This window comes from Triticum dicoccoides, chromosome 1A (assembly GCF_002162155.2).
Source record: "Triticum dicoccoides isolate Atlit2015 ecotype Zavitan chromosome 1A, WEW_v2.0, whole genome shotgun sequence".
Classification (NCBI taxonomy): Eukaryota; Viridiplantae; Streptophyta; class Magnoliopsida; order Poales; family Poaceae; genus Triticum; species Triticum dicoccoides.
This window is the reverse complement of record NC_041380.1, coordinates 320,345,869-320,356,836: the sequence shown is the minus strand read 5'-3', so window position 1 is coordinate 320,356,836 and position 10,968 is coordinate 320,345,869.

The following is a 10,968-nucleotide window of genomic DNA, read 5'->3' as shown; positions in this document are numbered from 1 at the left end:
AGTTCTTGCCGGTGTTTGTGGCCTATTCTCGTCGTCGCCGGTGCTAGAGAAACCACGGCCAATGGCTCGCCCCCAATACTGTTTGCCTCGTGCTCAAGGCCGCCTGCCATCCTCGTCTCCCCTTCCGCATGCCTGCTGCCTGTACGGGGGACCTAGGTGCTCTTCACCGGCCGCATCTTCATCACGACCACAAGGTATTTGACACTTCGCCCACAATGTACAATGAATAGTGGGGATGATTTTTTTAACAACTTCGTTTGTTCATAGGAGGATTCGTCATCGGACGATGATGAGCTTGTGGTTGCGGCTTTGGTCGTCAATGACCACTTTGCTAGCCAGCGGCCGAGGTTCAAGGGATCAATCTTGGGCAATGCTCCTGCGCTGAATCGCAACAGAGAGAGCGGCCATTGCCTACTCTTCACCGATTGCTTTTAGTGCACGTCCCCACTCTTCAAACCACATATTTTTAGGCACCGCTTCCGGATGGCGAGACATGTGTTCAACCGTATTCGAAAGGGAGTGGTAGCATATGATGATTACTTTCAGTGCAAGGAGGATGCCCTTAAAAAGGTTGGCTTCTCCTCTTATCAGAAATGCACTGCGGCTATTTGTATGTTTGCATACGGAATTCTGTGAGGGAGGGGTGATGACGGCAGCACTATAAACCGGAAGATAGATGGCTGGCTCGCTCAAGACCACGAGACATGCAACACCGCAACACTAGTGACTTGTTGGTGTTTCACTTGGCCCACGTGTAATCAACCCCTTATGCTGGCTGAAAAGTTGGTGGTGGCCCTGAAACATTTACAATTTTATAAACAGAATTATGGTGGCACCTTGGATTTGTTTCGAACATAGTAATAGTATATAAAATCCTACTCCTAAATCATTTTTCGTCAAATTTGGTGAAGACTTGGTTGGATCGTAGTACTTTCTTTTATGCCCCCTTTGGCTGATACAATTGTCAATATTATCAGATATCACAACTGATTTTTCGCTTGTCAAGTTAGACCTCTTTGAGGGTATGCCACACAATTTTATTTTACTTGTGTTAAGGTGATTGTATTACTTAGAATTCAAACTACAATCCACATGACACAACTTCTCAACAACGCCATGTGCAACACTCCACACGGGAAAACTTTGCCATATAATCACTAACAATGTCTTGGTAACGACTAATATGAGTAATACAAATCTCCCTACTAGATCAAGCACTTGATCTCATGGACGAAAGAAGCAAAGGTTGAGTGATCCCTTCCATTACTCTTCACCATATTGATCCGGTAAGCCATATCTTTTGCAGTGTGTCTTTGGCCATCGAGCGTACCCTGAGCTCATGCAAGTATGGTGCTCGCCATCTGCTGATCTTCTCCATAGTGTCAAGGACGTGTGCCACTTCTTCAGCGTGAGCCTTGAAGGAACCGACGACCAAAGTTGGTTGTTTTGGCTTCAATTCCAGGATCCGTCGCACGACGTCGTCCTTGAAGACAAGCCGAGGCAGCTCGAAGATCTGCATAAGATGGCGCGTCCGGCGATAGAGGATATGCCAAGTCTTGTGGTGCAAGGAGCCTGTGCCAACCAGCTATTTTGAGCTAGTGCGCTGCCTTCAAGAGGGACGCGCCCAAATCAGGAGGCAGCAGCAATCGGCATGCCGCGAGGGAGCTTGGCAGGCCTGGGCTGCCATGCAAGCCCATTATCCCATGCCGAACCTGACGCCAATCGCCAAGAAGTGTCCTATGGACGACAGTGGCGAGGAGGTCTAGCCCACTTCTAAAGCCTAAGACATAGGTGCACACAAGAGCGATAGGCAGATGATGCTTAGATATATGGAGATGTCTTGGAGTCATTGACTCTAGTGCAAGTGGGAGACTGTAGAGCAGCACCCTAGAGGCAACACTATATCTGACTTATATATTCATACGTTAGTCCAATGTAATGAACTTAAGTTCATGCTTGGTTGTCCTTAGTCGAAAATGATTGTGGATGGACTCACACTATATAGACTAATGTGTAAACGGTTAGATGACTAAGTTCTACTACTTGTCATAGAGCATGGAGATGTTGATCCGGCTTACACTAGCTGTGCTAAACAGTTCAGCCGGCTGAACTGATCCAAGGAACGAGTCGGCGTGAGTAAGCCATCATATGATCCCACTCGTACAATGTAATCCTTAGACCTCAAGTGTTAGCGTTATCCGAGTTACGGATCAACCGACTTAGACCCTGTTCGGAATCGCGCCGCTCCACAACTCCACTCCCGGAGCGGGCGAAGCTGCAGTTTCCCCGCTCCGCAGATTTCGGGAGTGGGTGGCTTGCCGAACAGGGCCTTAGAGTGCGTCAAACACTCTTCGTAACTGGCAGTCATAAAGGCGGTGCTTGGGTTGTGGGGAATTTGCCCCTCGTAACAGACAGATGTTCTCTAGGCCCTCTCGTATGACACAATCCAGAAAGCATGGCCATGCGTGACTCGGAAAGGAGGTGCGTCGCCCCGAAGCGGTATGCGAGCAAGTGAGCAGGGAACAGCTCCACCTTTGGCATTGCCGCTCCATGTCCCGAGACGCCGCCACTGTAGCCTATCAGCTCACCGGCGTCGCTCCGCCTTGCACGTGTGTATTCCGCAGAGGCGTTGCGTGTCCAGTGATCATCTCACCGTCGAGTCACCGGAGCGGGGACGCGGGAGGAGCCAGAACCGGGATCGCTTCATTGCCCCGAGGCCCGAGCTAGGCGTGCCACTGACAAAACACCGCCGCACGACTAGTGGTAAGAATCGTTGCTAACCTCCTGAGCTATTACAAAGGTAGGAAAGTTGATGACTGAATTGTACAGAAACATTCAGATTCTTCTGTTCCATTTTGGTCTGAACAAAGTCTGTCTACTACTAACACCCTCACTTCCTCAGCTACAGCTGAACAAGACTGTACATGCAAGGAGTGACTACAGAGATTCAGAACAAACATGACGAACAGGCTGAAGGCAAAAGCTTCTGTAATTCCAGCTTTCCACTGAACATCTACTGCAATTACTGGCACAAACTGTGCCAATTTGTAACAATAGCGTGTATTTACCGTACCCAGGCCAGCATATAACTTGCAGTCGATACGCAAAATACATGGATGGCATGCATAAGTTATATAGTCGTCGTTACGGTTGGAGAAAGTAAAATACTACTCCCTCCGTCCCAAAATTCTTGTCTTAAATTTGTCTAGATACGGATATATCTAATACTAAAACGTGACTTGATACATCCGTATTTAGACAAATGTAAGATAAGAATTTTAGAACGGTGGGAGTACTATCAGAAATACTACCAAAGTCCGACACATCACCCTGCTTGAAACCTTCTAGCTTCTGAAATTATTATTATTATACACCAAATCGTCCATGTCCGTAGGAACAACGGACCAAGCAACAGTCACGGTCACCTGAGCTTGACCAAAAATACATTGTTGCTGGCTCATGTGACAGGAGTAAATTGCAAATAACCATCACAATTGGGGACGCAATTTCAAAAAACCGACACCTTTTGTTTTTTTTCAAAAGACCACCATGTTTGTGCTGATTGTTTTCAAATAATGCTGATTGTGCGTTTTGCCGCGTCTGAGTGCAAACCTGACCGGTTGGGCCCGCTGTCAGGTGCCACGTGGACAGGGGGCGACGGAAGCCGTCACGCGCCGTTAGACGGCGTCGCACAAGACCTGATGCAGCCGAACCCCGTTGTCCATTCCCCTCGCTCTCGATCCAGTCTCTGCCTCCCACCTCTTCGGCCGCTCATTTCTCGCCGCCGGCCGCCGGCCGCCACCCACCGCAGCCATGGTCGACTGGAAGGACGGCGAAACCAGCAGCGAGAACTCTGTGTCCCCCGCTCTTCAACGCGCACGACGACGAAACCTATGTGAGTATGATTTGCCCGTGGATTAGGGTTAGGGTTTCCATCGATTTGAGCTTTGCTTTTCATTGATTTGAGCTCTAGATATATGAGTTATATTGCACTATTGTAGATCCCGCATACCATTGTTGACCCCGAGTGGTGTGGCGTTGTTTCCGGAGGACCGGTGTGCTGCCACAACGTTGCTGTGCACAGGGCTATTGTTTTTCAAGGAATCAACACTAGCCGTAGGTTTTACGGATGCGGTAATGAGGTTAGTGGCAGGTTAACTGAATATAGGTTTGTTTGTTAGATGACAGCAGTTTACTTAGTTATATGAAAATGGTGTATTATTTGGTGTTTTGATGAATTAATCTGGCAGGTTAAATCAATGGTTAACTGAATATAGGTGTTTGATGAGATTAATCTGGCAGGTTAAATCAATGATGAATTAATTTGGTGTTTTGATGAATTAATCTGGCAGGTTAAATCAATGATGAATTAATTTGGTGTTTTGTTGTGCTGTCTACTGAGTACATGTGTTAGTCAGCTGATTTTGCTGTCCTGCTCTTAAATTTGTTATTTATTCAACCATTTTAATTAGAAGGAATTTGTCTGGTTTTAGTTAATGGTTATTAATTATTGTTATCACAGGAGGGTGACAATTGTGGTCTGGTTAAGTGGATTGATCCAGAGTGGTCAGAACCCATGAAAAATGCACTTCGCAAACTTTGGGATATGTATGAGCAGAGTAGCAAAGATAATGAATCCAAAAAAGCTCATAGTGAAGCTTGGAGAAGAGAAGAGGTTAATCCAGGAGAAGCACCATAACCACATCAAGGAAACAAGCAAATTTTTTGCAACAATTCACAAGAATGTGATGAAGGAGAATTACCAGAAGATTATGCAGGATGGTGATGTAGAAAGTGCTGTAGTTGAAGCCCAGGAAGAAAGGGCTAGGCTAGAGAAAGAGAATATGGAACTGAAGACAACACTCCAAGTGATCAAGCAGAGCAATGATGAGTTGGTTAGCAATTGGAAGGAGGCTATAGCAGAGCAAGGTATGGAACAGTTGAAGAAAGAGAAGAAAAGACTTGAGCATATCATAGCTGATTTGCTTAAGGCCGGGGAGGAGAACAAGATGAAGATAAGGAAAATCAGTGAAATTTGCAATGAGTAAAGTATGATGTTTGTTGGTATTATGTGTTGTGCCTTGCTGGTTGTTATTTGTTGAACTATGTATGGTGTGGTGTGAAGACTATTGGGGTCCAATATGAACCTTAGTATTATGATGTTGAACTATGTATGGTGTTTGGAGCTATGATGTTAGTTGAATTTGCTCATATGGAATTGTGTTATTGATATACATTCTGGTCCAAATTGAATATATTCTGGTCCAAATATTTATGCTTCATGCCTTTCGTCGATGGTTGTCAAGATGGTAGGGTTATGCTGACTAAAGTGGTGAATGCCTTTTGTGGACGGTTGTCGAGACGGTTGGGTTATGTAAACTAAAGTGGTGGATGCCTTTGGTCGACGGTTGTCGAGAGGATAGGGTTATCCAAAATGGAGTGGATAACCCTATCCTCTCGACAACCGTTGACCAAAGGCATCCACCACTTTGGTTTAGATAACCCTAGCCTCTCGACAACCATCGACGAAAGGCATCCAGCACTATGGTTAGCATACCCCTAGCCTCTCGACAACCGTCGACCAAAGGCATCCACCACTATGGTTAGCACACCCCTAGCCTCTCGACAACCATCGACCAAAGGCATCCACCACTATGGTTAGCATACCCCTAGCCTCTCGAAAACCGTCGACGAAAGGCATCCACCACTTTGGTTTAGCATACCCCTAGCCTCTCGACAACCGTCGACCAAAGGCATGAAGCATATCATATATTGAAGAACCATTTTCAACATAATGTTAGGCCATATATTTGAACAACATGGTTCACATAGGTTGCATACATTACACCAAGTTCTAACTTGCCAGCAGCACAACATAACAAGTTTGGCAACATGACACCAAATTCAGAAAATAAAAGTTTGGCAGCAGCATTCTCCAAGTTCTAACTTGGCAGCAGCACAAGAAGCACATGGTTTTTCTCCAAAAGACAAGTTGCCAGCAGCACAAAAGCACATAGTTTTTCTCCAAAAGACAAGTTGCCAGCAGCACAACAAGCACAACAACTAGAATATGCTCTAATTTCCACTAGCATAGAAGTAATCCCTAAGTCTGTTAGGCCTCTTCCTCACCCTTCCATAAGCAAATTGAGCAGCAGTGGCAGTCCTTGGAGGAGCAAATGAAGACCTAGCTCTTGATGAAGAAGCTCTTGCAGCAGCAGAAGTAGGCCTGGGAGCAGTTGATGCAGTGGCTGTTGTTGCTGATGAAGAGGCTCTTGCAGCAGCTGCAGTAGGCCGTGGAGCAGATGATGCAGAAGCTGTTGTTGTAGGTCTTGGAGCAGATGATGCAGCCCTAGAACTTGCAGCATCTGTTGGAGCAGGCTGTTCAGCTGCAACTCTTCCACCAGATGTTGCTCTTGGAGCTCTTGCATCTGTAGGGGCAAATCTTCTCTCCTAATACAAAATTAAACATACCAAATATGTGCTTTAGTTGTTCAGTGAGATATACAAGATAAATATTGTGTAATTTCCAAATTGTCCTGATTCACCACCAAGAACAATCTTGAGCTGAGTTAAAAACCAGCACCAAGTAGGGGTGTCCTCCTTCTCAACTACTCCAAAGGCCAAAGGAAATATATTATTGTTTCCATCTCTGCCAGTAGCTGCCAAGATCTGTTGACCTATGTTTAACTTCACAAAACAACCATCTAGACCTAAAAAAATAAAACTTAGAAACATAGCAATAGTGAGGTAAAAGACAAATAAGAGCTGAAACATACCAATGAAAGGTCTACATCCATTAAGAAAACCCTCCCTTTGAGCTGCTAGACAAATGAAAAGTCTATGAAATCTTGGATTCTTGCTTGGATGATCTTTCACCACCCTAGTTTTCACAATGCATCTGCTCCCAGGATTTGTGTCCAAAATAGCTTGCAGATAGTCTCTAATTCTAGTGTATTGTGCTTCCTGGTCACCCTGCACAACATTCAAAGCTTGCTGCCTTGCCCTATAAGCCTTCATCTTTCCAACCTCCACACCATACTTCTCCTTTGTCTTGTCTATGACAGTCTCAATACCTGCTCTGGGGTCAGTCCTGAAGCTGTCTTCAACAGCTTTGGCCACATACCTAGCAGGAACTTTGCAATTCTCACCACTTGGAGCACAAGTATGCTCTAGTTGCAGCTTCCTAATGCAGAATGTTTTCTCATTTGCAACAACAGATGCAACCATGTGAAAGGGGCAGCCTTCCTCAAGACAATCAACTATGATCCTGTCTTTGTTATTCCTGTGGTAATGGAAGTTCCTCCTTTGTGTCACATGCAAGTTAACTAGTGCTCTTCTGAATTGGTAAACATCAACAAAACACATGTGCCAACATATTTGTTGCTCTGGCACAAGTCTATTCTCATCATACCATATCCTGGCCTTCCTCTTTTCTGCCCTGGACTTTCTTCCAGATGTGGGACAATACACCACTACTTCTTCATCTGAATCAACATAAAGTTCATCCATATCTTCATCATATACAAGAATGTAGTCTACCTCAAGTTCAGCTTGCGAACTGCAATGTGATCTATCTGTTGGACCTCTTCTAACAGGCAATTTCTGCACAGGTGGTGCTTGAACAATCCCCTCTCCATCCTCCTCCTCCTCATTCTCACAGAATAAGTCTTCTGGCTCACAATCACCTTCAAAAATCCTCTTCCTCTTCAAGTCTTTTATTTTTTGGTTTAAGTCTGCATCATCTTCATCTTCCTCTTCCTCTAGCTCATCTTCCTGTTGTTCCTTTCCTTCCTCCTCTTCCTCTTGCACCTCTTCCTCCTTGTCCTCTTCCATGTAATCTTCTTCATGCAGTACTGGTATGTCAGCAAACTCATTAAGAAAGTCATCTAATACTATGATACCTGCTGTGTCCTTCCCATTTCTAACATTGCAACTCTCCTGTGTGAAAATATATTCACCATAAGAATCTTCTGGCTGTGGTTCACTGATCTGAGTTTGATATATCACACCTGCATCATCTACACTGTAGACCTTAGGAGAACCAATCTCAGAAATTGGAATCTGCTGCTCACATCCATCTCCAATGTTCATTTCCATCTTAGACTCTCTTCCTTTCATCACTGTGATATTGACACACCTCTTGTCCTCATACAATATTAGCATTTCTTCAACATCTTCATCAGATTTGATTTGCTTCATGCCTGCCATTCCCACACCATGTTGCTTCACATAATACATTGAGTCCTTCTGATCATACCCCTCAATCCCAATAATAGCTAACATATTGATGTATGTGATATCAGATTCACATATGGTCCTTTCCAGATTGTCACAACCTTGAAAATGGAACCTGAGATCCCAAGGTTCATCTTCATCCAAACTGCAAGAGTAAGTAAACATCATATTCAGTTAATTTTTTTTCATTTCACAGCACATTCAGTAAACTTAGAGAATTCAGTTAACAATTAAAACCCATGTGCCAACTACAATTCAGTTAACAATTCAACAGGAACTTTCAAATTGAACCCCAATTGTACAATTAAAACCCCTAACTCATGAATTGAAATACAACAAACCCTAATTCCTTCATTGAGCTACAATTCAGTTAACAATTCTACAACTACAAACCCTAATTCCTTAATTTAGCTACAAACCCTAAATGCACTGTCCTAATTCCTACATTTAGCTCCAAACAAAGGAAATCTGATAACTACAGTACCTCCATTACAACAATTGTTGAACTACACTAGCAGAATCGCAATGCAAATAACCAGAAAGGAAAAAAACACTCACTCCACGCCGCCAAGGCCGGATGTGTAATGATGGCTATGCCCTGGATTGGCCTTCCACACCTGGGCCAGATTGGCTGCCGCCCTGGACTCAAGGTCGTCGGAGCTCGCTTTGAAGCTGCTGACCTCCTTGCCGCGCTCATCGACGCCGGCGATGGCGGATCGAACAGGGCCAGCAGTAGCAGGGAGCACCGTCAGCGAGCTACGAAGGGCGGAGAGGCCCGTGGAATCGAGGATGGAGAGGTGGGGGTCGTCCCTGTCGTCACCGCCACCGCCGCCGCCGGTCGCCATGGGGGGAGGGGGAATCGGGGGAGGAGAGGAGGGAACTGGCTGCTATGGATCGGGTCGTTAGGTCTTGTGCGACGCCGTCTAACGGTGCGTGACGGCTGCCATCACCCCTGTCCATGTGGCACCTGATAGCGGGCCCAACCGGTCAGGTTTGCACTGAGACGCGGCAAAACGCACAATCAGCGTTATTTGAAAACAATCAGCACAAACGTGGTGGTTTTTTGAAAAAAAACAACAAAAGGTGGCGGTTTTTTGAAATCGCGTCCCCAATTGTGGTGGTTATTTGCAATTTACTCCATGTGGCAGTTTTGGGCCTTGAAATGGACGCGGCCTTCTGCACCGACGGCGCCAGATTTCTTGTAGGCTTGTATCACAAACGTCCAGCCCTCCTCCACGTTCTACACAGACAACTTGCCTCGTCATAGGTACATACCCACAATTACCTTGCGGCATTTCTCTACCTTTCGACTCAACCAGCACAATATTCTGGTTTCCACCACTCTCAGTACCAGTGGTCGTCGTCCTTGGTAGTGGGGTGCAAGCAACCCGGCCGCCATATGTAAAATTCAAAGGCCATAAATCTTTCTTCTTGAGAATCTGGACAGCCAAGATAGTGGCCTGGACTGCCGGCTCAACTGTCTGCAAGCACACCTCTAGCACACACAAGGCGTTGTCAAAGCGCAGGGTCAGACAGCTTCCTCCGGCGTAACCGTGCACACAAGTGATCAACGGTTTGTCTTCAGAGCCTGCTGCACCTCTCGCTCTCAGACGGATCTCAAAGTATACCTTGTCCGCGGACAGGATCGCATGGGACGGACCAGTGAAGTGCAGAAAAGGATCCTGCAAGCAATCATCGTTAATTAACGTGCAATCAATCAATAAAGATCTAAAAGAGAAAATCAATCTTGTGCAAGATGGTGCTACATACACCTTGTGCCAGTTCTTGGGCCATGGTCCTATCGCAAGAGAAGAGAATGTTTCGTCTAGAATCTAGGGCGTCTCAGACAGCAACCATGCTGTACACAGACAATGGCAACTCAAAACCACCAGCATTGTCGTCTGCGAGCTTGAGTTTCATGGAGAAGATCTGCAAGGTTTCCGCGAAGTTGTACAGGACCATTCTGGGTGTGTAGTGTGTAAACTGCATTGAACTCAGCACGGCTGCATGCACACACCCAAGCAAGGAAATTAACACGTAAGCAACAAGAAGTTTCAAGGAAATATATATAGATAATAAAACCACCAAGTAAGAGGGCTCACGTACTTTTGTGTTCGAAGTGATCACAGTCTTTGCAACACTTATTTTCCCAGTGTTTACGGAACTGATCGTAAGCCTTCTCCTCCTCGTCTGCCATCTCCTTGGCCAATGCTGCCTTGGCCTCCTCGTCTGTCGTCTCCTTGGCCAACGCGGATTTGACTCTGTCGGCATGATCATCTTGGATGGTCACTGAATCGGGATCTGCTGCAGGTTCGGTCGTCCTGTTGGAATCCTTCTCTAGATCCAACATGTCCAATTTGTCTTTGAGCAGCTGCTCCACGGACGATTTGCTGCCGCACACCGTCGCAGATCCTGTCACGGGGACTTCAACCTTCCGAGATTGTTCAACCTTGGTTGGCAAATTGTGTGGCCAGTGGAGCAAGGCCTGCTTTGTCCTGGCCATGCTCTCTTGTGCCGCCTTTAGCACCGCCCTCCTCTCGTTTTCCTCGGCTTCATCCTGTACGAAACAATTGTGAAAACGATCCAATTTGAACTGGAGCAGCTGCTGCAAGATCTCCTCATCATCGGTAGGATTGGGACCGATCATCTCTTAGTCCATGGCCGATTTGCTGCTGCCCACAGTCACAGATTGTTAAGGTTTCCTGGTTGGTCTGGTAGGGGTGGATTCAGCAC